This window comes from Carya illinoinensis, chromosome 15 (assembly GCF_018687715.1).
Source record: "Carya illinoinensis cultivar Pawnee chromosome 15, C.illinoinensisPawnee_v1, whole genome shotgun sequence".
Taxonomy (NCBI): domain Eukaryota; kingdom Viridiplantae; phylum Streptophyta; class Magnoliopsida; order Fagales; family Juglandaceae; genus Carya; species Carya illinoinensis.
The window spans coordinates 44,590,494-44,615,258 of record NC_056766.1 but is presented as its reverse complement, the minus strand read 5'-3'; the positions used below and the strand labels follow the sequence as shown (position 1 = coordinate 44,615,258).

The 24,765-nt window shown below is 39.9% G+C and overlaps 1 pseudogene; it reads left to right on the top strand.

Annotated features, from left to right (window-relative positions):
- Nucleotides 1–6,261: 6,261 nt before the first annotated feature.
- LOC122295573 lies at nt 6,262–24,471 on the top strand (annotated as a pseudogene).
- Nucleotides 24,472–24,765: the final 294 nt, after the last annotated feature.

Here is a 24,765-nt window from a genome sequence, read left to right as displayed (position 1 = left end):
TTCACAAAAACGTTCGTCATGTGTTGGAAGAAAGCACGGTAATTATAACATTGAAAAAACTCTAGTTTTAATTATTGATTTTAGTAAGCTGGACTTTACACTAATGTTGCTAACACTCTATGTGTTTCTCTTGCTAGGGAACAAACAAAATAGAAGTGCATAGTAATAGATTTGCCCGAAGGCGAGGACGTGATAAGATTGAGTTCGAAAGCCTTTTAGATGGATGAAAAACTCAATAGTGTTTATAAACCGTAATGCATGATTTTCTAAGTGTACCTAATTACCTCTCCAACAAATTAAGATTACTTGATTGGTCAAATTATCCTTTACAATCTTTGCCACTCAATTTCCATAGAAAGAAACTCATTGCCTTTAGAATGCGTTGTAGCTTCATCAAGGAGTTGGGCGAGGGAAGAAGCATCAATATCCTTTGGGAACTTTGTTGCACTCGGTTTTTCAAATCTAACGGGCTGCAAAAAGATTGATGGTTATACAAATCTTGGAAAGGAGATGAAGGATGGGAGCAGTGTATTACAAGTGTTGAATCTTGAGAATTATTTCCAGTCAACTAAATTTCTTCCCAATATCAAATGTCTTTATGATGTTTAATTCCTCTGCCACTTCGGATTTCTTAGATCTCTCGGAGAGTGAAATTGTTATCCATTGTCATTACAAAGAATTCCAGAATTAGTATCAAGATTATTACAATTCAATGGAAGCCACATCAAATCGCTCTAGAGAATTGACTTGACTGGCTGCACCAAAATGCATGTAAACATCTGGAATTCTCACGTGCCAAGTCCTTTATTGTGGAAGAAAGGTATGCATCTTTCAAGTTGACTCCATTTTTTTCAGTTTTCATGACTTGAAACCGTTGAGGAATCATCGTTGGTTTAACAGGGGCAATATCAAGAAGAGTTATTAGAAAGTAAAATAGTTAAGAGGAGATTAGTGGAATTGTGTTATATGCCGTTGTGTTTTTCAAAAAAGTTCATAGGGCAACAAATATTATTTTGTATGCTGAGATAACTAGTAAAGACCCAGATGATGTTGTGAAAAAACGATGACAATGAATTGAAATAACACCGAACGAGAAAAACAATCACACACGCAATCACACACGACAAAAGATGTACGTGGTTCGGCAAATTGCCTACGTCCACAGGAGCTGCAGAGGATTTTATTATTGAGGAATCACACTACAAGATGGGTCACAACACTGTTCGTCCACAGTGTTTTTCGCGTCTACTGTTACCAAACATAAGAGGCAAAAAATCATATATATAGTTCAAACGGCGGAATCCCTAAATCGCATGTTCACTCGAGCGGCGTGTCGAGCGCGCGTCGAGCGAACTTCCCTTCCGCATCCTGTTCGAGCTCACTGTCGAGCTGACATCGAGCGTTCGACTCTGCCTGACTTCGCTCGAGCGGTCAATGCCTCCGCTCGAGCGGTGTGGACCAGACTCCACAGTACTCAACAATTCTCCCACTTGGAGACTGGTACACTCGCTGTATCGCCGTCTTTCTCAAACATGATATCCTCCACCTCTGCAACTCACTGCTCCTGTCTTCATTCTAGAAGACCAACTGAAGTTGCGCACAACTTCAGTTTCTCAAGCGTAGCACCCTTTGTCAACATATCAGCAGGGTTCTTGCTTCCACAAATCTTCTCAAGTAACAACTGTCCGTCATCTAACAATGACCGTATGAAGTGATACCTGATCTGAATGTGCTTGGTCCTGGAATGGAATGCTGGATTCTTGGCAAGGAATATGGCACTCTGACTGTCACTATAGAGAGTGCCTTTCTGATTCTTCTTACCCAATTCTTCCAAGAAGCCTTGTAGCCATACCATCTCCTTTGCAGCCTCTGACACTGCAATATACTCAGCTTCTGTTGTAGACAAAGAAACTGTTTTCTGTAGATTAGAACCCCATGACACTGCAGTACCACCAAGTGTATAAACAAAGCCCGTGGTACTCTTTCTGCTGTCAATATCTCCAGCTAAATCAGCATCAACATAGCCCTGCACCTCCAAGCTCTCTCCAGAGAAACATAAACAAGTTTCTGAGGAACCCTTTAGGTACCTCAAAATCCACTTCACTGCTTCCCAATGTTGCTTTCCTGGGTTACTCATGTATCTACTCACAACTCCCACTGCATGGGCAATATCCGGTCTTGTGCAAACCATAGCATACATAAGTGAACCAATGGCTGAGGCATAAGGAACCTTACTCATGTAATCTCGTTCCTCCTCTGACTCTGGTGACTGATTCTTGCTGAGTCTTAAGTGACTTCCCAAGGGTGTGCCAACTGGTTTGGCCTTGTCCATATTGAACCTGCTGAGTACCTTTTTCACATACTCAGCCTGTGAGAGTCTCAACGTACCTCTGACTCTGTCTCTGACAATTCTCATGCCAAGGATTTGCTTTGCAGCTCCCAAATCCTTCATTGCAAAGTGCTTTGACATCTGCTTCTTCAGATTATTGATCTCATCAATACTAGCCCCTGCAATAAGCATGTCATCCACATACAACAGCAAAATAATGTAAGAATTGTCAAAATGCCTGACATAGCAACAGTGATCTGCTTGACATCTAATATACCCTGCACTGTGCATAAAGTTGTCAAATTTCTTGTACCACTGTCTAGGAGCTTGCTTCAGGCCATACAAGCTCTTCTTCAGTCTGCAAACTGAACCTTCCTTTCCCTGTACCACAAACCCCTCAGGCTGGTGCATGTAGATGTCTTCTTCAAGGTCTCCATGAAGAAAAGCTGTCTTCACATCTAACTGCTCAAGAAATAGATCTTCAGTGGCAACCATAGCCAGTACCATCCTGATAGTTGTGATCTTTACCACAGGAGAAAAGATCTCAGAGTAATCAATATCCTGCTTTTGCTGGAAGCCTTTTACAACAAGTCTAGCCTTGTACCTTTTACTGCCGTCATGCTCAGTTTTCACCCGGTACACCCACTTGTTGTGTAATGCCTTCTTCCCTGATGGAAGTTCTATCAACTCCCATGTCTGATTCCCTAGCAAGGAATCCATCTTGTCTTTCATGGCCAGCTCCCACTTGCTAGAATTCTCATCTTGCAAGGTTTCTTCATAACTCTGCGGTTCTCCACCATCTATCAACAGAATGTAATTCAAAGTAGGTGAGAAACGCTGTGGAGGACGTATAGTCCTAACTGACCTGCGAACTGCAACTGTAGGAGTAGACGGTTCTGAAACTGCCTGCGGAATAATAGGAATGGGTGCACTAGACCCACTCTCCCCGTCACTCACATCTCTGCACTGCACTGTGACCTCTGGTAGGTCATCCAATCCTACAAACTCGGACCCCTGAGGAGCTACTACAGAAGATGTACTAGACTTATCCTTGTACATCATTTTCTCATTGAAAATCACATTCCTGCTTCTTATGATTTTCCGACCCTGATCATCCCAGAAATGATAGCCAAATGCCTCGTCTCCATAGCCAATGAAATAGCATTTCTTTGACTTAGCCTCAAGCTTACTACGAGCATCAGAATCAACAAGCACATAAGAAAGACAACCAAAGGTTTTAAGGTGAGAAAACTTAACCTCTTTCCCGCTCCAAACCTCCTCAGGCAATCCACAATCCAGTGGAACTGATGGCCCTCTGTTTATCAAATAAACGGCAGTGCTGACTGCATCTGCCCAGAAAGTGGGTGGTAGTCCAGCGTGCAACCTCATGCTTCTAGCACGCTCATTAATAGTCCTGTTCATACGCTCAGCAACTCCATTTTGCTGTGGTGTCCCAGGAATGGTCTTCTCCATTCTGATACCCAGAGCTGCACAGTACTCCTTGAACCCGCCATCAACATACTCACCACCATTGTCAGACCTCAAACACTCCAGTTTCAAGCCTGTCTCTGTCTCAACCATGGCTTTCCAAATTTTGAAAACATTAAATACTTCATATTTATGTTTCAAAAAATAAATCCATACCTTCCTACTATGGTCATCAATGAACGTAATATAGTAGCGAGAACCTCCAAGAGATGCAGCTGGAGAAGGACCCCACACATCTGTGTGCACAAGATCAAGTCTTCCTGTCTTTGGCGTCCTGCCACTTTTCAAGAAGCTGACCTTCTTTTGTTTCCCCATAACACAACTCTCACACATACCGAGATCAACTGTCTTCAGTTCTGGTAGCTTGCCTCTAGACAGAAGTTCCGTCATACCCTTCTGACTCATATGACCAAGCCTACAATGCCACAAATCTGTTGTGCTCTCTGCAACGGTAGTAGCAATAGTGTCGATTAAACCAGTAGTCATATATAGTGTACCAGTTTTCTTACCCCGAGCTAGTACCAATGCCCCTTTTGTGACCTTCCAGGTGCTATCTGAGAACACCACTGAATGACCACACTCATCAAGCTGCCCAACAGAAATGAGGTTCTTCTTCAACTCAGGAATGTGCCTGACCTTTTGCAAGGTCCATTTGTTCTTGTCAGGGAGTGCAATGTCAATGTCTCCCATCCCCACTACGTTCAAAGCCTCACCATCAGCCAAATATACCTTCCCAAAATCACCTGCAACATAATTCCGCATTAGTTCCCGGTGGGAAGATGTATGGAAGGAAGCCCCTGAATCCAGTATCCAGTCATCAACTGGACTATAAACTGCAAGCAATAGTGCATCCTGTACTTCTTTAGTTACCACATTAGCACTATCATTCTCCGTCTTCTTGGGGTTTTTGCAGTTTTTCTTTATATGGCCAGCTTTGCCACAATTCCAGCAAGTTGCCTGCTGACCAGGCCTCGACTTGCTCTTGTCCCTGTACTTTGATTTTGATCTTCCTCTGTTTGAATTCCTGTCATGTGATCTCCCTCGAGAGTCAACATTTAGAGCTGAACTCAAACCCGAGGTCTCGCCTGAATCTTTCCTGCGCACCTCCTCAGCCAAAATCAAATCACGAATATCATCATATTTCAGTTTAGTTTTACCAGCAGAATTACTAACAGTCATTCTCATGGCTTCCCAACAATTTGGCAATGAAGCCAATAGTATCAGTGCACGTATCTCATCATCAAATTCAATTTCAACAGACGACAATTGATTTGTGATAGTATTAAAATCATTCAGATGTTGTGCAACAGACGTACTATCTGCCATTTTCAAATTGAATAACTTTTTCATCAGATGTACCTTGTTATTCACTGACGGCTTTTCATACATACCTGACAAAGCCGCCATGAGATCCGCAGTCGTCTTCTCCTTGATGACGTTGTGTGCAACGGATCTCGACAAGGTTAATCGAATAACCCCCAAAACCTGTCGATCCAACAGGTTCCAATTAGCATCATCCATCTTTTCCGGTTGCTGCCCCAATAGTGGAAGATGAAGTTTCTTCCCATAGAGGTAGTCCTCTATCTGCATCCTCCAGTATCCAAAATCCTTGCCATCAAACTTCTCGATCCCCGATACCTTCAATTCATCTCCAGCCATCGTTTCTCCTCAAACCCGAACCTTGGCTCTTGATACCAATTGTTGTGAAAAAACGATGACAATGAATTGAAATAACACCGAACGAGAAAAACAATCACACACGCAATCACACACGACAAAAGATGTACGTGGTTCGGCAAATTGCCTACGTCCACGGGAGCTGCAGAGGATTTTATTATTGAGGAATCACACTACAAGATGGGTCACAACACTGTTCGTCCACAGTGTTTTTCGTGTCTACTGTTACCAAACATAAAAGGCAAAAAATCGTATATGTAGTTCAAACGGCGGAATCCCTAAATCGCATGTTCGCTCGAACGGCGTGTCGAACGCGCGTCGAGCGAACTTCCCTTCCGCATCCCGCTCGAGCTCACTGTCGAGCTGATGTCGAGCGTTCGACTCTGCCTGATTTCGCTCGAGCAGCCAATGCCTCCGCTCGAGCGAACTCCTCCTGCTCGAGCTCACTGTCGAGCTGACATCGAGCGTTCGACTCTGCCTGACTTCGCTCGAGCGGCCAATGCCTCCGCTCGAGCGGTGTGGACCAGACTCCACATTACTCAACAGATGATGCATGCAGTAATTTTAAGGCGTAGATTTGGTTAATAATGATATGAATACATAGAATTGGAGGCCGATTTAGGATCTTTTGAGCTGAAGGTTTTGGACAATTTGAGAGTTGAATTGTATCCCAACGATTCTGATCCTCAGTGGGTGCCGATCTATAAAAGTTGCGGAGCCAAAGTGGTATATAAGAATGAAAGGAGAATGAAAGGAGAGCAAATAAAAAGAGAAAATGGATGAAGCCGATCCTGGAAAAAGTCCTCAACAGCAATTGAGTTAATGATAGATAACCCAAGACTTCCCTGTTGCTACTGTTTACTTTAAGTTTTGTTTGTTCTATCTGTCTTCGATTTTTTTTCCCTCCCTCTCTTTCTTTCTTGGATGCAAACGAAGCAAGCGTTCGATATGCATTTTATGAAACAAGTTCTAGTTTATGCCATGTTCGAAACCCAATCTACACTGCTGAACTCTCAATACAACTGACTCCAAAATGCACCAATTAAAGAAAACCAAGTCCCCCATTTTGGCCATAAAACATGGCGACAAGCTTATTAAGTTCAAAGCTTAGCCAGAATAAGTAACGAAACTTTACCGATCAGACACTGGAAGAAGATTGAAGAAGAACTTATCGTACAACCAGAGAGAGAGAGAGAGAGGATTGCGTCTTTATATATACCATGCAAAGGAACATAGAGTCCGCAACTCTGCAAGCCATTCGGAACGAAATTCCTCCTCCCAAAGGGCCACCCCTCTGTTTGAAGCTCTGTGCCGCAAAAAGCTTCGTAGTTCCTAAAGCAAGCAAGTTGCCCTTGCCTAAGCCAACTATAATCAGTACGTCCCTACCAATTTACCCAAGAAAGCTCAATTTTTTCAGTGAAAGATTACCAAATAGTCGGACATAACATAGCAGTCTGGTGTGGATAAGCCAACTTTATCCACTTGTCGGCGGGTGACGTCATGCGGCCTCCACCCCGCGACTTGGTAGGTAAAGTATTATCTTATTCAGAAACAAAACCATCCGTCAATTCATCGTTAACAACACCAACATCACCAATCCCAACACCTGACAACAATGAAACACAGAAACCTTAAGACACACCCACCCAGAAATATAGTACATACATATTTGTATATGTGTATATATAGTTTAATATATAGCTGCAATTGGAGGTGTCGTTGGACGACTGAGATGGCGTTGCTGCGCAAGTTCTTTTTTCGGAAGCCGCCCGATGGGCTTCTTGAGATCTCTGAGCGAGTCTACGGTTCGTTCCTTTTCTGTTTTATTTCTTTGTTAAAAAAAAGTTGAGGGAAATGATGAAAATGTTTTCAAGTTGCAAGGGATAAATGGAAAATTGTGAATAGGAAGAGTGGGATGTTTCACCATCTGCGTGTGTTTTTTGAATTCCAAGTGTTTTTCTGAGCATAGGAATCGGTGAATTACATTCAGAAAATCCTAAATCTTTTGTTTGAAATTATAAAAATAAAAAAATAAAAAAATCCCAAAAATTTATAGTTTATCCCCTTCCTTTGCCTCCACATTCCGAGGAGCCAAGCAGAGTAGAAAGGAGCAAAAATCTAAGTCGAGGCAGTATTTTTTAGTGGTTATCTAAATTATATACTAGAAAGTTCAAATGGCAACCCAATTTTGTTTTTAGAGGACTATATTAGTATCTCATTGCATAATGGTTGCAGAAGAAGAATACAAATTTTTTCTAGTTCAACGAATAGAACAAAGTTATAATATATAGCCACTACTAAGTAGGATTATTTTGTCTAATTAAGTTGTGGAAAAAGTTTCCAATTCAGTGGCTGGTGATTTCTCATTCTATCTACATATATGTAGTATTTGACTGCTGCTTCACTACCGAGGCTTGGAATGAAGAGAACTATAAGGTATATATTGGTGGGATAGTTGGTCAACTTCAAGATCACTTACCTGAAGCTTCATTCTTGGTATTCAATTTTCGTGAGGGAGAAGCACAAAGCGAGATTGCTAACATATTGACCGAGTATGATATGACTGTAATGGACTACCCTCAGCATTTTGAGGGTTGCCCAGTGCTGACAATAGAGGTGATCCACCATTTTCTAAAATCAAGTGAAAGTTGGCTAGCACTAGGGCAGCATAACGTGCTGGTGATGCACTGTGAACGTGGTGGTTGGTTGGTTTTGGCTTTTATGTTGGCTGCATTATTGATCTATAGAAAGCAGTACGGTGGGGAGCAGAAGACCTTAGACATGGTTTACAAACAGGCTCCTCTTGAACTTTTGCACTTTTTGTCACCACTGAATCCAATGCCTTCTCAACTGAGGTATCTACAGTATGTATCAAGGAGGAATGTCGCCATAGAATGGCCACCATTGGATAGAGCCCTCACCTTGGACTGCATCATTCTCAGATTCATTCCTGATTTTGATGGACATGGGGGTTGTCGTCCAATATTTCGAGTGTATGGACAGGATCCTTTTCTTGTTGCTTATAAGATCCCAAAAGTCTTGTACTCAACACCAAAAAGACGCAAAGCTGTCCGGGCTTACAAGCAGGTGATGTTGAACTTTTCTCCCATACTGAATTAGGTAGATCTTATGTTTAATATAGACCCGGCTTTCTATCTACTCTCTTCTTAACAGGGAACATAAGGTTTTCATGAGGCTGATCTCAAGCCACCGTTGTTAAGTGCCTTCATTTAAAGGAATATTTTAGAATCAGTTTCAATAGCCTAAAAACTGGACAGAATATCAAGCCTCTGGCACAACCATTTGTGTCACCGTGATCGGTAATCTCATGGAAATATTCTCGAAAAACAGGAGCTCATCTTTTCTTTAATTAATGTTATAGAGGGAACTATTTACATTATCAAAAGCAATTACACTGGTCAATCTAGGTTGGTATATCTCTTTAATTTGGGACTTCAGCAATGATAAGGGTGTGATCAAAGTTTAACATGGCTTTCTGGTCCTGAATTGAAATCCAAAATGGATTTGGATGGCATATCATGACCAATTAGGATAAACCCAAGGGGTTATAATATGGTGGCCTCGGTGTTTTGGGAGCTTCATTGTTTGTATTGTTGAGTCTCCTAAAGATTACCTGGACTAGAAACTTGATTGATACCTTTCTTTCTATGCTTTAATCCGCTGTGGAAGCTCACTGGAAGCAAATTTTGTTTGGATTTATTTTTTCATGTTAGGTGAATCCACAATTTGGTCTAATCTTTGTACATATGACTGTTTGTTTACCTTAGAATTGTGTTTCAGGGAGAATGCGAACTAGTTAAAATAGACATCAATTGCCATATTCAAGGTGATGTTGTGGTGGAGTGTGTTAGCTTGAATGATGAAATGGCACGTGAAGAGATGATGTTCCGAGTAATGTTTAATACTGCTTTTATTAGGTCTAATATACTGATCCTAAACCGGGATGAAATTGACATATTGTGGAATGCTAAGGATCAATTTCCAAAGGACTTCAGAGCAGAGGTATCTCACATACTAGATTTGTTTAGGCATGGCCTTTTGCTGGTGTTTTTCTTAACATGAAATTAATACATTGGTTATCAATTGGATGAAGATTCTCTTCTCTGAGATGGATGCTGCTGCTTCCGTAGTAGCGGGTGATATCTCAAGCTTTGAGGAGGAGGGCCTTCCAGCGGAAGCATTTGCAAAAGTTCAAGAGTTCTTCAGTTATGTGGACTGTTTAGATCCCAAGGCCGATGCATCACTAAATGTGCTCCAACACATGAGGGCATCAAATATTGTCCACAAACTGTTGGAAAGTGGTTCTCATGAGAGTGTGGAAACTAGTGGTCTATTGCAGGAGACAAGTCCTAGAAAGCTTTGGGAGAAAAAGAAGCCTACAGTCTTGGAAAGTAAGGCTAAGAACTCCTTGTCTTTGTCCCCAGAGATTCAGTCCATGTCCATGTCCTCACCTAAGCAATCTCCTGGTACTTATCTGAGTAGAAACGTAGCTGAGACTCCTGACGTTCAGATTCCACCTCAACTACCCAGACAATCTGACATCAGCTGCCAAGGGATACCTCAATCTTCTCAGTCAACAATAGTCTTCTGTAAATCTGTGGAAGATGCATCTGTAGCCCAAACTTCTGGCATAGAACGTCAGCTACATTATCACACCTTATCTGAAAGTGCAGAAACCACCCATCTGCCAGCTATATCTCCAGTCATTACAGATCTAACCTTGTCTGTTTCACACACATCTGAATCTCTAGATGCCAAAATTGTTTTGGTTTCACCCCCTACACCTCCACCTCCACCTCCACCTCCACCACCACAGCCTTCCTCAACTGATGTTTCTATGAAACTTTTTCATTCTCCAACTCCTCCACCACCTCCAACACTGCTGCCTCCTCGAGCACCTCCTTTGAAGGAGAATCTAGCTGTTAGAGCTAAGCTGCCTCTGCTTCCGCCTCCACCCCCTCATACAGTGCAAACTGCTGGTCCTACAATTCCTGCCACTAGTTTATTTCTTAATCCTCCTTCAGCTCCTGCAGTTACTTCATCAATTAGGCTGCCTCCTCCGAATCCTCCACCACCTCCAATACCGCCACCTCCTCCAACACCTCTTTTGAAGAAACATATCGCAGTTAGAGCAAGACATCCTCCACCACCACCCCCTCCTCATTCTCAGCAGGTTGCAGGTCCTAGAGTTCCATCTTTAGTGCCACCACCACCTCCTGCCCCCATTTTTTCATACAAGAACTCACTCCCTGCATCACAAAGTTCGCCACCTGTCCCATCCCCGCCCCCTCCACCAGCTCCTTTTCTTAAAGGTACATCTAGGACTGGTGATGGTCATCCAGGATCCCTTGCTCTAGATGGAAATGGAAATAGTATCTCTGTATCTCCATCTTCTGGATCACCGTTTAATTCTCTCAGCAGGGGAAAGGGGCAAATTCTTTCACGTACTATAAGTGGCAAGAATTATCATAACAAAAAACTGAAGCCATTGCATTGGTTGAAATTAACAAGAGCAGCATCAGGAACTCTTTGGGCGGAGGCACAAAAATTGGGTGCAGCTTCAAAGTACATGCTTTTTTTGGCTAGGAGAACTTTTGTGTCCAAGCATAATCATGCTTTGAGTCTCCTTCACGTCTAATAGGCTATTTCGCTTGTTATCTCTCGATGTAGGGCTCCAGACATTGACATTTCAGAACTTGAGAATCTTTTCTCAGCATCAATTCCAAGTTCAGATCATGTTAGGAAGTCTATGCGAGGCACAGTTGGACCTAAATCAGATAAAGTGCAACTGGTAATCAAGTTTTTGGTTCTCAGGCTGTATTAAGTTGTTTCTGTTCATTTTTCTTACTTGAAGTTGTCTATTTTCGTCTTGAGAAATAATTCCTGGAATATTTGGTAAGAGATGTGCCATCTACAAACTTGTGTTCATTTGGAGACACATCTGCTTTTCTGGTTAAAATTTTACAGTGATTTTTTTTTTTCAGATTCTTCATCTTATGGTACTCCGTCTGATGTAGGATAGAACAACTTGTTTAGGATTGCATTTCCTAAGGGCTAAGGAAAGGGAGATTATTAAGGTTCTAATAGGTGACAGAAGGTATTAGACCTTGTCAATGGATTTTGGCTAAGGTTGGAGGAAGAAAAGGTTGTAACATTTTGAGATAGTGATTCTGGAAATGACTAACTTTAGGACTTTAGATTGTTGAGATGATGAAATAAGGGGAAAAATGATAAAAGAGATCCAAATCAGGTTTATGTGATGGAAAATGTAAGAAAGCATGGCTGTGAATGCATCAAATTTTAAAGAGGATAATGGAAAATGTTCATGCCTTCCAATGAACAAAACATTCAAAAAACTTTTTTAATCAAAAACCTTATAAAGTTTTTGAATCATATTTATTATAAATAAGGCATAGTATATAGACTCCTAGACTATTTGATAACATACCTTAAAAAACACAAATATACTAGCTTTTAAAACCCAAGAATTCAATTATTCTTAGAAATTATTAGAAAACCCTAGTACTAGAAAACTCGGCTTAAGAGCACCAGTAACCTTTCAGAACCCAAGATTACGAATAATTCTTTGAAGCTATTTGAAAACCTTACACTGAACTTCATTCCAAGAGCACCCCTTAAAATACTACTTCGTGCTTGATGCAGAAAAGCATGACTCTTCAAATGGGCTTTTTACCAAAACAAATAACGAAAGTCAAAACTGATATAACTGTTTGCATTTTTAATTTTTGGAACCCCCTTTAACTACTATGAAGGAATCTTATCTCCATTATATGTATCCTGTGGGCTCCACATAATAAAACTTAAAATCACATATAGAAGAAAGACACTTGTACTTATTTGTAGGCTTCTATTTTATGATCTTTTGGTTTTTTTTTTTTTTTTTTTTTTTGGGGGTGTTCTTAAGAGCTCCCTCCCCCCTACAAGCGCAACCTTCCTTTCTGATTCACCACCCCGAGGGTATGAAGAATCCGTCGAAAAGGACTGTGTTAAGCCGATTTGATTGAGAGGTTTGGTCAGTGACTTGGTGCTAGCAGTTGCCTCTGTGATGGGGGAGGCTTTGCAGTACAGAGATGTAATGTATTGTGGTTCTTATTAGCATCACTTTCTTATCACATTTATCTTGTTTGGCCAAATTACAGTTTTTATGAATAGCAGATCAATATCTAGAGTTTATGTAATGCTATCACTTCTGCAGGTTGACCACCGGCGGGCATATAACTGTGAAATCATGCTTTCAAAGGTGAAAGTATCATTGCATGACTTAGTGGTAAGTTTGATGGAACTTCAAACATCTACTTCTCCGGGTAATTGGAATGAAGGTTTAATTTAGCCTAAGCTTCAAGTAGTCCAGAGCTCAACAGTACAAATCTTTATCGAAACTATAGGAGCTCAGATAAATGAACATGTTCTGCATTCCATTTTATATAGGGCAGTCTTAGTTTCTTATTCCTAGGTTTTCTTTTTCTAACTTCTCGTCCTTGTATATGAAATTTTTTTGTATTAAGTAGTACAAACTGATACCGAGAGTAACAGGTTTTATGACATGTGTCACTTGATTTTAGAATCTCTCTTTTTTTTCTCAATAGGTAAATAAACCTATGTGACCTTAGCCTCTGACCTTATAAGGGAAGGAGGTGCCATTTGGTCAAGAGACCATTGATGCCAATTGGTTGCTTGAACTACAGATTCTTTTCCATAAAAGATTTCCAGGACAGTTGGGCTCAAACTTAACATTTGAAGTATTATTAGAACAATAATAGTGGTGATGTGTGCTAAACGCTTACAACTGATATGAGCCTACAATGGTTTGACTTTAAAGTCTCTGCATAGATATGTCAAACTTTCAGCGTAAAAGTTCTTTCTTTTCTTAGAACTCAAAGTTTCATGTTGTTAAAGGGACAAGTATAGTTATATTATTACATTCTTGTGGTTATCTTATGTCAACTCTTCAGTTGACGAATATGGGATGTAGGTCATGTCTTTAATTTGCCTTGAGCAGGTCGTGTTATAATTGTTTTGGTGATCATAATGTCATCGTCCACTATACATCCAAAAACAAAACACGTTGCTCTCTCTCTCTCTCTCTCTCTCTCTCTCTCTCTCTCTCTCTCTCTCTCTCTCTCTCTCTCTCTCTCTCTCTCTCTCTCCAACATTCTTATTCCTTTATTTAGGCTCTCTCTCTTGCTAGAACTCATCCTTTCCCTCCGGGTTTGTCCTTGGCATACATATTCTCTTTGCATACAATCTTCCCATTCATTGCTTGATATGTGATCTTAATCCCATTGTACAGCAAGGGTTTGCTTTCTGATGAGTTTTTCTTATGAATTATGATTTCATGTGGAACATTTACAGAGTTCAGTGCTTGCCCTTGAAGATTCAGCTTTAGATGTGGATCAGGTTGAGAATCTCATAAAGTTCTGTCCTACGAAAGAGGAAATGGAGCTACTTAAGGTTTGGCAATGAATTACCCAATTAATTGGAATATGACATATTATCAGTTGACATCTTCTGCAAATCTTTCATAGCCTTTGGAGGATTCAGGCCCCTCAAGATGATACTTTCATCAGTGCCTTTCAAGTTATAATTGCATTTATATTTCTGTGTTCAGGGATACACAGGAGAAAAGGAAAAGTTAGGGAAATGCGAACAGGTTTGTTGGATTTCATTCGTGCCTTTTGGATGCTAGCCTTTTATTGGATGTCTTCAATGTCAAAAATGGATTACAATTCGATGATCCTTTTCAGAGGATTTATCCCCCTTATATAGAACATATTTACATATCTATGGACTGTCTAGTTTGAGCGGGAAGAGCCCCTAAAATTACGCCTGGGGATTTAGATTACAGCGCCGTATGTAGCATCCCTCTATTTAGCAGTGTTGACCAGCCTCCCTCTATTGCAGCGCCGTATGTAGCCTCCCGTATGGACTGTTTGTACGTTGACAGCCCCCCTCAAATTGATGCCCGTAGATCAACAAGCATCAATTTGCTACTTAGAAAGCAATGTCGATGACGAGTGAGAGCCTTGGTGAAAATATCAGCAATTTGGAGTTCAGTAGAAACATGTGGAAGAGTGATAATACGAGCTTCAAATGCTTCACGGATAGAGTGACAATCGACTTCAATATGCTTCGTGCGCTCATGATAGACAGGATTGGCCGTGATCTGAATAGCACTCGTATTACCGGCATGTAGAGGTGTGGGATCGGTCTCAGAAAAATCTAGCTCAGCAAGCATACCTCGAAGCCAAATAATTTCAGAACAAGCTAAAGACATCGCTCGGTATTCAGATTCTGTAGATGACTTAGAAACTCGGTCTTGCTTCTTACTCTTCCAAGAGACCAATGCATTACCTAAGAATACACACCAACCAGTGATGGAGCGACGTGTATCCGCACAACCAGCCCAATCAGCATCGCTATAAGCAGCCAGACGAGTCGAGTTGCCGGCTGGGAAGAATAAACCACGAGCAGAAGTGCCATTAACATATCGTATGATCCGACGAACAGCATCCAAATGAAGATGACGAGGAGTCTGAAGAAACTGGCTGACTTGCTGTACAGCAAAAGAAATGTCGGGTCTAGTAATAGTGAGATAAACAAGGCTACCCACCAACTTTCGATATAAACTGGGATCAGAAAGTAAGTCACCCTCCTCTTTGCAAAGCTTGACATTTAATTCCATAGGAGTATCCACAGAAGTAGCCTCCTGTAGACCAGTTGTAGCCACCAAGTCACTAGTATACTTATGTTGACTGAGTGAAATACCAGAGGGACTACGATGCACTTCAAGACCAAGAAAATATGTGAGAGATCCAAGATCCTTCATATGAAAGGACTCTGAGAGATGAGTCTTGAGCTGGCCAAGTAAGACAGAATCGGAACCAGTGATCACAATATCATCAACATAGACTAAAAGAACAACAATACCCATGTCTGATTTCCGAAGAAACAATGAAGTATCATACTTGCTTTGCTTGAATGAAAATTGTAATAAAGTTGTGCGGAATTTATCAAACCAAGCTCTCGGAGCCTGTTTGAGACCATAAAGAGAGCGACGAAGCTTACACACATGTGAAGTCGGAGAGCTGAACAATCCCGGGGGTGGCTTCATATAAATACACTCTTTAAGATCCCCGTGAAGGAAAGCATTCTTAACATCCATCTGATGTAGTGGCCAATCACTGGAAGCAGCAAGAGCTAGAATCATACGAACAGTAGTCATTTTAGCCACAGGAGCAAAGGTCTCTTCAAAATTGACACCATATTCTTGATTATTCCCTAGTGCAACAAGCCGAGCTTTGTAACGATCTAAACTTCCATCAGATTGGATTTTGACTGAATAAACCCATTTGCAACCCAGAGGAACAATGGTGGGAGGACATGGCTCAGTGTCCCAGGTGTGGTTGACCTCTAAAGCGTCAATTTCTTCCTGCATAGCTTGTCGCCAACAATCATGCTTGACAGCTTGTGAGTAGCATGTTGGAATATCAAAATTGGATAATGTAGTAGTAAGAGCAGAGGCAAACCACCCATACCTATCCGAAGGTACTGATACTCGAGAAGAGCAACGTACCAAGTGCTCTGAAGGTGCTACAACTGATTGATCCTGGAGCATGGTAGGATCAGATATTGGTTGAGCCACCGGAAGAGACTGTGAGTGGGAGCGTCTTGTATACACAATACCTGGTTTAAAACGGGAGCTGACTGGATGAAGATCTGAGAACTGCTGTTCAAAAGATGGGAGGACCACAGTAGAGGAAGAAGGTATAGAAGACACAGGAAAGAAATGTTGATTTTCAAAGAAAATAACATTCCGAGAAATGCGCGTACGATGTAAAGTGGGATCATAGTAAACAAATCCCTTTTGACACACATTATATCCCAAGAATGCACATCTAACAGATTGAGCAGATAATTTATGTCGCTCATGAGGAGGTAAATGGACAAAACATACACAACCAAAGATACGAAGATTATCATAACCAGGTTGTTTAGCAAACAAGCGGAAATAGGGAGACTCCATGTGTAAGACTTGGGAAGGTAAACGATTAATCAAGTGAGTAGCAATTTTCAGAGCCTCGACCCAGAACATGGATGGAACAAATGATTCTAACAAGAGTGTACGTACCACATCAAGAAGATGACGATTTTTGCGTTCGGCTACTCCATTTTGTTGGGGAGTAGCAGGACATGAACGTTGATGAATAATACCTTTAGAAGCCAAGAATGCCTGAAACTCAGTAGATAAATATTCACCACCAGAATCTGTGCGTAATGTTTTAATAGTCGCAGAGAATTGATTGTCAATGTACGCAAAAAACTCAGTGAAAGTATGAAAAACCTCAGATTTAAAGCGAAGAAAATAAACCCAAGTGAATCTGCTATAATCATCAATGAAAGTCACATAATATTTAAATTTTTCACGTGAACTAACCGGAGAAGGTCCCCAGACATCACTATGGATAAGATCAAAGCAGTGAGAAGCTCTATTAGCGTGTAACGGAAATGGAAGAATTTTACTTTTACCAAGTTTACAAGAATCACATTGAAGAGATAAAGAAGAACGTTCTTCATTATCAAGAAAACCCGAGTGCAATACATGAGATAAAATCTGAGCATTGGGATGACCTAAACGACGATGCCACATCATACTCAGAGTTGGAACATTATGACAAGTAAAGGACTTAATAGACGAAACTGAAGAAAGTAGTGGAACAGGTAAAAATAGTGGAAATAAACGCCCCACTTTAGGTCCCTTCGCGATCGGCTTCCCCGTTACCTGGTCCTGCACAACACATCCATCACCAGAAAAGTGAACAGCACAGTTGTTATCAACTAATTGACCAACAGAAATAAGATTTGTGGAAAGTTGAGGAGCAAGAAACACATCAGTAAATTGAGAAGAGGCATCTCCGATAGCAGCTATTGGCAAGGCACTACCATTGGCAGTCTGAATGGCAGATTGACCAGCATAGGGCCGAACATGACATAGAGCAGTAGGAGTATTCGTCATATGATTAGAAGCACCCGAGTCTACATACCAGAGTTTAGTTGTATTTTTACCTTGAAACCCCATTGCAGATAATGCCGAAATTAGCATTTGTTGCACCATTTCTGGTGTACAGTAATTTGTTGTAGGAGGTGCAAAATCGGAGGAAGCACCTGAGGAAGAGCCATGTGCTATAGAAGTTTGAAATGCGTGAGCCTGACGATTCTGGGGACATATACGACAGTCTTTGATAATGTGACCCTTCTTCTTGCAATAAGAACAGTATTTCTTAGGACAATTAGCAGCAATATGCCCGTATTCCTTGCAGCAGAAACACTGTAAGGTGCGAGAATGAACAGGCGGTCCTCGTCGTTGAGCAGCATAAGCCATAGGAGGGAACCCTGAACTTCCATGAGAGTGTTCCAGAGAAGCTTGAGTACTGAGCCTTTGTTCTTCACGAAGTAACTCACCAAAACAAACATCAAGAGAAGGAACAGGCGAGCGATTCAGCAGAGAAGATCGAATAGATTCATACTCGGGGCGAAGTTTCATAAGAAACTGATCACGGCGACGAGTCTCGTGAAGACTTTGAATAGTGGAAAGAGAGGTAACAGGAACATCCGCAGTAATCAAATCAGAATATTCATTCCAAAGAGTCAAAAAGGCCGAATAATAGTCTTGAATGGAACGACTGTCATGAGAAAACAAGGCAATCGTATGCTCTAACTGAAAACGACGAGCACCATTATCTTGATGATATACTTTCTTTAAGTAAGTCCACATGAATTGAGCAGTACGATGAGGCCGTAAGTGGGTGATAATATGTGGCTCAACTGAGCCAAGAAGCCAAGACATAATTCGAGCATCAAGCACATCCCAATCCTTGGATTTATCAGGATTAGATGCACAATCAGTGCCATCAATATGCCCCCAAAGATCTTTTCCTTTAAGAAAAAGTTCAAACTGAAACGCCCACGTAGAATAATTATTTCCCGAAAACTTAGTACATACAGGTACGGAGTCCATGTTAAAAAATTAAATCCGAGAAGAAAATTAAATGGAACCCGAGATAAGACTAATAAATTATATCCCACGGCAAACCCACAAAAAAATGACCACGGTTAAAAGGCTAAGAAATTACGAAGTGCTTTGGAATAACTAGCAAGGGATCAGATCAAAACAAAGTTCTAAAAACTTTTCACCTCAACCCAAAAGATTTATTCACGCAGGTTGATATTCTCTGGACAAGATGTATCAACTTTTGAGGTGTGAGTCAATCAAATATCTTCAACTTTTGACTATTACTGTTTCTGACTTTATTGAAACTTGCAAGCATGGATTTATCTATATATTCCCATGGCTGAGCAAGTGAAATTGAATCGAGTTCAATAATAGCATGTGAACAATTATTGGGACCGAGAACAGCAAAAAAAATAATTATTTGCTGCAAGCTGGATAAGACCGAGAAAAGCAATGTGAGTTTCAAATGCTTGAGCAAAATTGGATAAGACTGAGAATAGCTAAAAAAAAATAAACAATCGAAAATGATGAGCAACCGTGGGACCGAGAACAACAAATAAACAATTATTTTGCTGCAAGTTGGATAAGACCGAGAAAAGCAATGTGAGTTTCAAATGCTTGAGCAAAATTGGATAAGACCGAGAATAGCTAAAAAAAATAACAATCGAAAATGATGAGCAACCGAGAATAGTTAAAACCGAGAAAAAATCGAGAATAGCTAAAACCTGAGACGTGAAGGAAATTGACCGAAGATCTGTGAAAGCTTGAAGCCAGCTCGCAAAAACAGGGCAAGGGAGAGAAGCGAACAGAGTTGACCGAGAATTACTTAAAGTCCCTGCATCCCGTGTTGACCTGAAGTCCGAGTATGGGTCAAGTGGGAGTTTAGTGGGTTGGCCGGGGTTGGCTCCATTATCTGCTGAGTTTATCTGCTGGGTTGGCTCTTGACCGGATGGGTTTCCTAATACTGCAGAGAACTGTCGACAGCCTCAAAGGACCACAATACTAGAGATAGGCTGAAACAAGATAGAGCAAAAAAGATTCAAGCTCTGATACCATGTCAAAAATGGATTACAATTCGATGATCCTTTTCAGAGGATTTATCCCCCTTATATAGAACATATTTACATATCTATGGACTGTCTAGTTTGAGCGGGAAGAGCCCCTAAAATTACGCCTGGGGATTTAGATTACAGCGCCGTATGTAGCCTCCCTCTATTTAGCAGTGTTGACCAGCCTCCCTCTATTGCAGCGCCGTATGTAGCCTCCCGTATGGACTGTTTGTACGTTGACATTCAAAGCTCACTTTTGATGACATGCATATGGGTACTTTTTGAGAATCTGAACTCTGATCACCTAAGTTTGTAAGAAGTGCACTTCTTGATGTGAACATGTGGTAAAAGGATCCACAATACTGCATCAATTCCACTCGCGAAGGGAAGTGTATTGGTATGGACTACTATTTGAAAATGGTGTTTTCTTGGATTAGACTTTGTTGGCAGAGATTTTTTATGACACAAAATGGAAAAAGATAGAACCATGAGGTGGAGGAAGAAAAACAGAGCTAAGCTTCTGTTTCTTCTCTCTCTCTCTCTCTCTCTCTCTCTCTCTCTCTCTCTGTGTATGTGTGGGAATGCATGCAGATGCATGTGTACATGTGATTTCATGTGTATCATTGTCAAGAGAAGTTGAAAATTTCAGTGTGTGCATTTTTATGTGGGTTTGGTTGCTACATTTATCCCGAAGATGTTTGTCTTCAACCTGTAAATGTGTGATATATGTGCATACCTGTCTCAAGATGTTTAAGGTGCAAGTGGATGGATCTGTGTTTATTTTGGTCTCAAGAATTTAAAATTCTTATTTTTTGTGACATTTATTGGGACTTAAGTTATGCTGGAAAGATTTTTAAAATGCTGTCAGGGTGCTGGTTTTCATTGGAATCCCACTTTACTCTTTGTTTAATTAGATTCAATAACCTGTTAATAAATTTTGAAAAATGATTGGTGTGTTCGGTATATGTATAATACTTGCTTTTCAGAAGCATAACGAATATTTTTCGATACATTGACACAGATGTTGCATTTCAGTTAAACTCACCTTATTGTTCTCTAATGTTTGATGACATTTATCAATCCCTTGATTTTAGCTCTTCAGTTAAGCTGTTGTGACTGCTTAATATGCAGTAACTGCTCAATATGAAAATACGTTCTACCTGATAAAAATATATGCTGTGCAAATGTTCATGACAGTTCTTCTTAGAGTTGATGCAAGTACCACGTGTGGAATGTAAGCTTACAGTTTTTTCATTCAAGATACAGTTCCATTCCCAGGTAAAAAGGAAAAAAAAAAGCTCATAATCTTCCTGCTTTCTGAAAGTGCTATGGTTTACATGTATAAATGTGACCCATTTATGGTTCCATCTAGGTTTTTGACCTTAGAAAGGGTCTAAATGTTGTGAACTCAGCAGCAGAAGAGGCAAGTTATTTTCTCATATTCTCATACTTCTTTGTGCAAGTAATTTAATGTTTCTAGTAATATTGATTTGTTATTATCTTATACCTGATTTCTCATCAGATCAAGAACTCATCCAAACTGAAGAGAATTATGCAGACAGTTCTGTCACTTGGAAATGCTTTGAACCAGGGAACTGCTAGGGGTAAGTTTATATTACATTGGCCTGGCTACTTGACTAAATGCACTAAGATCATTAATATACAGAGGTTAGGAAGCAAAATAATCTATCATCACTGTTAGAAGGCATCCCTACTTTGAATTTATTAGATAATTTAGAAGCATGTCAAAGAAGAAAATTCTCATAAAAGAAGTTGGTCATGGAGTGCCATCACTGATATATAGTAAATTGTTTCGAGTTTCTGTTACCAATTATAGTAAGGATATAAAGAGGAGCTTAATTTCTAGATGATTGGAGAATGTGGAATCCTAATAAATCTTGGAATCATATTGTTTTATAAAGTTTTGCAACAAATCTAGGGCCAATTACAGGGAAAATCAAGGAAGAAAAAGTTATAGATGAGGGATAGTGTAAGATGTAAGTTGCCTTCTGAAACTTTGTAAAGGAGCTGCTTGAAGTATGGAAGGAAGGAATCTAACTATTGTATTGAAGTATAACTAACATGAAATCAATCACTTAGGCTGTTTTCTTTAGTAGACCTGTGTGGAGAAGTATGGAAAAAATGAATTTAAGTATGATCATCTGATTTATTGGGAGTATGTATGATTTGGGTAATGGTCTATAGATCCTCATCCACATAAGTGCATATCCTTTTTGACCTGGGCTGTAGCCAGAATGGTCAGCTCTTAATCTAAGATCATTTAGCAGTTGATGCTCATTGCTCGATATCAAAGTACTTCACATTCTGGTTCCTACCCTATATTCTTCTATATTTTTCCAAAACAGTATCTCTTGCACTCTTATGCTTTGAAGTCTTACATATCACTGTCATCCTGTTCACGTATGCTCCTTGCGTTTTCTATTTTCAAACTGACTTTCATGGTTTTCTATTTCCTTATTTTTCTAGGATCTGCTATTGGATTTAGTTTGGATAGCCTTCTTAAACTTACTGACACGCGTGCACAGAACCACAAGATGACTCTCATGCATTATCTTTGTAAGGTACAAGTTGGTGCTTATCTCTTGTAGGTTCATATTATAACTTGACTTTCCAGTGGTTTGAAAATTCTCTTGGAACATATGGTATGCTTATCAAGTGTCAATGGTTACCTATGCTACCTTAAAATGTGGTTTGCTATAGACGCATTATGTTGACATATTATGAGATGTCAGGTTTTGGGTCATATTCTGCATGGATTTTCTAGTGGTTTCCAGTGGAGAAGTTTACCCGCATAGTACTTGGTTAGTTTAAGTTTGCTTGATTAAGTTGTAGGTACTCTCCGATAAGCTGCCAGAAGTTCTTGATTTTTCCATTGACCTTGCCAGCTTGGAGCTGGCTTCAAAGGTATTCTTATTTGCTTTTGGTGAGAGTCATCCTAAGAATTTTGTAATAGAGCAGGCATTTCTTGATTGAAATGTGTGATTTCCATCCAGATACAATTGAAATATTTGGCAGAGGAAATGCAAACCATAAGCAAAGGATTGGAGAAAGTTATACAGGAACTGTCTGCCTCAGAAAATGATGGCCCTGTATCAGAAAATTTCCGTAAGGTATTTAAGTTGATTAGTTTTTTTGTCACCATAGTCAAGATCTATCATTGCCTGAATATCTAATTTAGCTACTGTAAGATTGTATGAAGTGCTCGCTAATTTATGAGGATATCTGTGTTACATTATCAAAATGACTAAATGACCAGAGCATGGCACTTTGGTTGGGATACCATTAAACTAAAATTTCTGATACTTTATCTAAGGAATTATATTGTTCAAGCATTAACGTAATCGCTTTCCTTATCTTCTACAGACTTTAAAAGAGTTCCTTCTTTTTTCTGAGGCCGAAGTGAGGTCTTTGGCATCATTGTATTCTGGCGTGGTAGGCCTTATTCTGAAAAGTAATTGGAGTTTTTAAGAGTTGATAACTGTAAAAAACTATTCTTTATCATCTGGGATGGTTTACAGGGTAGAAATGTGGATGCACTGATCGTTTATTTTGGGGAAGATCCATCTCGCTGCCCCTTTGAACAAGGTATTTTAACTTGAATCTAAAGCTTTCCAGATTGAACATTGTATTAACTGATCCGTCATCAGAAGTATGAAGCTCAAAACTGTTCCCACGCTTCATGTTTTGGTTTTGAAATCTCTTGGCTGTTTTAACAATTTCTGGTTCCTAAGTTTATGAGATTACTTTTTTTTATAAGTATTTTATGAGGTTAATTTTTTCAAATTCAATAAAACCTGGAATTTTGGTTATCTTTCTATTTCGTGGGTTTTTCATCAGATTGGAAGCTGTGTGTCTAATCATTCCTTTATGCTAATATAATAGTGTGTTTCCCCAAGCTAAAGCTTCACATATTGTCACTCTAGTGACCATGATGTATGGTTTTCTGTATCATTAAAGACCATATGTGTTGGTTATTTATCTATTTATAAAGGATGTATGAATGGAAAAGTTCTAGGTTCCGTAGTTTGCTAATCTTAAAGTTGTCATTTTCTTTAACAATGAGGATCATCAATATATTCTAGTTTAAGGGCCATGCTTGTACAGCTCTTTTCAGTGAAATTTATGCTACCTTGTTACTCTTCTGAATCGCATCTGCAGTTATTTCAACTCTGCTCAGCTTTGTAAGAATGTTCAAGAAAGCTCACGAAGAGAACTGCAGGCAGCTTGAGCTTGAAAAGAAGAAAAGAGCAGAGTGAAAAGACAAAGACGGGTGCCTTGCATGAGGAGTCCAAGCAGCTTTTAAATACTCCAATACGCATTGGAAATGTTAAATTATAAGTGCTTAAATGAAGTATTGCCCTTCTCTAGTGGAGTCTAAAAATGTTCCAGTATGACAAGAACCTTCCACATTAGAGTATGTTTTGTACAAAAAATAGTTGTCAGTGTCTGTAGAAGCATGTATATTGGTCAGTAGATTGAATCTGTATATGGTACAGAGTATAAGGATCAGGATTCAGGCCATAATTGAATTTTTCCACTTTGAGGTAAGCTCTGCCCTCATCAATTTGATCGCTCTCCTATTTTCTTAAATTTCATGTTTATGTATTCTATCTTTTCCTCTTCTATACAAGTGTTCATAGATTTGATAGTACTATATTTTTACAGGGGCAGAGATGGTGGAGTTTGCATGATCCTGTTCCTGAAAGGTAGCCTGTATATATATCCACTAACAAAACTCATTCTTGCAAGTCAGTGTTTTCATGATACAAAAAGTTTCTCTCACTTCAAATGTTTTTCTAGAAACTGCATTTTTATTTGAATATCCTCCTTTATGGCTTATCTATTATTTTAACATAGACGTCTCTGGTTGTGTTGATTCCTAGCAAATTCATATTTCCCTCTTTGTTGTTTAAGGGTGCAAATTGTCTCCAGGAAGCAATAATCTATAACCTTGCAAGTTGTGCTTTTCTAACTAGACTTCTTTCTGTAGATCCCTAAAAATTAAGGATTTTTCTAACCTGAACCACAAAATTTTCTCTCTTCACCCCTATATTTCATATTTTATTCTCATGTTCATAGAATTTAGGTCCATGAAAGTGGACCATGCTCTTTCCCCCAAATAATGAAATTGCAAATACCAATTAAAGAAA